The following is a 3,610-nucleotide window of genomic DNA, read 5'->3' as shown; positions in this document are numbered from 1 at the left end:
AGCATGATGATGAATGGTAAAGTTGTTGTTATATTTATTTGCATGACTAAGCTTGATGCTTACTCCCTCTCTTTTCCATTTTCTTATAGTGCAGCCTAACTAGCTCGAGGATCAACAGACGTCGGAGGCATCGATTACACTATCAGCTGAAGCACTCGGTATAATTAGATTTATCATTTTGAATATGAAATAGACTTTTGAGTTTTGTGTCATTGTTAATTGGCCAAATATGATGGCTTACTTTAGCATTTGACTCATTTTGTATAAGGCCATGGAAAATGGCTAATATTGGAAGTTATTATATGAATGCAAGCTAGCTTTTCATGAATGTGAAATTGTTGGTATGGTTGAATATATGAAATGTATAAAGGTCTTAACTATGGTCGTTTGGTTGAGAAATCATATTAAGTTAACCTTTGATATGTTGGTTGATGCTATAATGTGTTTCAGGGTGGCAAAGGCTTGGTAGATAGCCTTATATTGTCCACACGGGTAGACACACAAGCATGTGTCTAGGCCGTGTGTGACACACAGTCAGCCCCATGGGCGTGTTATCCGGCTGTGTGTCCCCTACACGTAAAAATTTGCAAGTCAATATGAATGGTAGTAAACACATTGGAAGAGACACGTTCTTGTGTCTCAGCCGTGTGGAGGACACGGCCTCTGGCTACGGCGTGTACCCTAAATTGGATGCTGACGTCAGAAACAGAATGTCAAGGTTTTTAGACATGGGTTAAGACACGGACGTGTCATGGCCGTGTGAGGGACACTGGTGTGTCATGGCCGTGTGAGGGACACGGGTGTGTCATGGCCGTGTGAGGGACACGGGCGTGTCATGGTCGTGTGAGGGACACGGGAAATGGACACGGGCATGTATCAGGCCGTGTGCAAACCCCTGTAGGTTCAAATTTAGAATTTAATTTGCACAGGCATGGGACACGGGTGTGTCCCTAGATGCTTAGGTCATGTGTGTCACACAGGCCATCAGCACGGCCATGTTATAATGACCACACGTGTAACGCCCCGTACCCAAGACCGTCGCCGGATTCGAACACGAGGTGTTAATAGACTTAATTCATTACTTAAACAGCTCAAACAATTTATTTTTAAAATTTTCAGTCAAGCTAACAATCTACGTCATAGTCCCTTAAAAATTCATATCTTGAGTTACGAAACTCGAAATCTAATTCTGTAAATTTTCCCTGAAACTTGACTCATATATCTATTTACTAAGTTTTTTATAGAATTTTTGGTCGAGCAAATTAGTACAGTTTAGTAGTTAAAGTCTCCCCTATTTCAGAGTTTGACTGCTCTGACCTCTGTGTATTACGAATCAAATATCTCCCTGTACAGAGTTTCAATGACTATACCGTTTGCTTATAATAAAACTAGACTCAATAATGAATCTATACATATAAATTATGACTTCTAATTATATTTGAACAATTTATGGTAAATTTCCAAAGTCAGAACAGGGGATCCAGAAATTGCTCTGGCCCTATTTTACAAAAATTTAAACATCTCATAAAGTATAACTCATATACCTGTTTTGTTCCATCCATATGAAAATAGACTCATAATTCTTCAATTACATATATTATTCATCATCTAATTGTATCTCTACTATTTTTAGTGATTTTTCAAACTCACGTCACTGCTGCTGTCTGAATCTATTTTATGATAAATTTTACCTATTTCATGGTTTCCACGGATTAGCTAGCAATTTAGCATACATAACACCAAATATGATCATGATTAGCCATTCCAATGGCTAATCATTACCAAGAATTTCCATACCACTCAATAACCATATCATAAGACCATATACACAAAATGATTATAATGCTATACATGCCATACTCAAAATATACAAGCCATTATGCCAAGATGGTATACGGATAGTGTGAGCGTGCCTCCGACCGTTTCCAATTTTCGAGCTGGCTTTTCAACACTACAAGGAATGAAAAGGAGGGAGTAAGCATAAATGCTTAGTAAGTTCACATGCAAATAGCAAGTAACATAACTATATATGTAACATCCCGAAATAGGGCCTAAACGGAACAGTGGTTGCGAAACCACAAATCCGAGGTAGAATGTAACGGCCTAATTTTTAGTGGTGTCAAAAATGGTGATTTGAGATCACTAAATCGGACAAATAAGATTGAACAAGATAGTAACTTAATATTTATGAGTCAAGTAAGAATTTAGAAGAATTTGTGAAATGGTGAAATTAGTGAATTAAAATAATTTATTAGGTCAGACGGGTCAAAAACAAGGTATCGAGACCTCGAATTTGAAAATCGAGCTATAAATATTTTTATAAATTTTTATGAAGTGTCATTGAGTTAGTATTAAAGTTTCGTTAGAAAATTTTGATGTTTGGATAGCTAATTAATTAAAAAGGACTAAACTGAAAATATCTCAAAATTTGTTAAATTGTGAGTAAATAGCTTAAGTATTTAAAAAGATGGATTTAAAGAGCAATTAGACCCAAAGGTTAATGGCTGGACGGTTTGGGTATGAAATAAGCAAGAAAACAATGTGAACAAGGGACAAAATTGGAATTAGCATAAAAGTTAATAGTTAAAAAAATGATGTAATTGAAAATCTAGACATTTCTTCATCTTTCTCACCGAAACGCCAGTAGCAGATCTCCTATGCTGGTTTTTCATATTTTTGCAGTATGTAAGTTCAATTTTACTATTTCTTAGTAATTTTTATGTTTTGTGACTTTAACAATTAGGTCCAATCATCTAATTCATTAGTTTTTGATTTGGTGGGTGAAATTGGAAGTTACCTGGCTGAGTAAGGGTAGTTTATGATGAATTATTATGAAATTGAAGTTCTAATTTCATATTAAGGTTGTTTTATTAAGTCATTTTGATAGAAAATGGTATTTAGGACCTATTTGTGAGCAAAATTGTGAATTAGATGTTGGTGTTGAAATTCGAATATCAAAGGTGTGAAATAGTTTATAATGATAAAATAAAAGTGTTAATTTAGAAAAAATCAGTTCAATTGATGGGTGAATTGAGCAAGGACTAAATTGTAAAAAACTGTAAATTTTGGGGTAAAAGTGCAATTTTGAAATTTGAACAGCATAAATTGTGAAGTGAAATAGAAATCAAATAAATGCTAATGAGTAGAAATATTTTATATTATAGATCAAAAATCCAAAGAAGAACGAGGAAAAGAAAAAGTAAAGGACTAAATTGTAAGGTTTAGTCACATTTTGTATCAAGGTAAGTTTACATAAATAAATGCAATATTATTTTATTTACATTATTATTGTCAATTTCAGAATTTATATATTTATGTTATGAGAATATTTAAAGTCGAATTAAAGGCGAAATAATGAGAGAAAAGCATCGAAGCCCGTTTGAACCTTAGGAATGTTAGGATATTGGGGTTGACAGACGAGACGAGAACAAAAATGAGCCATGTAAGTCCATATCAGATATATGGCTTTGGAGACAGGAATGAGCCATGTAAGCCCATAATATATATATATATATATATATATATATATATGGCATTGGAAACAGAATAATTCATGTAAGTCCATGTCGAAGACATGGCATTAGCGAGATATTGATAGACAGGAACGACC

This window comes from Gossypium arboreum, chromosome 2 (assembly GCF_025698485.1).
Source record: "Gossypium arboreum isolate Shixiya-1 chromosome 2, ASM2569848v2, whole genome shotgun sequence".
NCBI lineage: Eukaryota > Viridiplantae > Streptophyta > Magnoliopsida > Malvales > Malvaceae > Gossypium > Gossypium arboreum.
The sequence above is the reverse complement of the archived record's forward strand: the minus strand, read 5'-3'. Positions refer to the sequence as shown.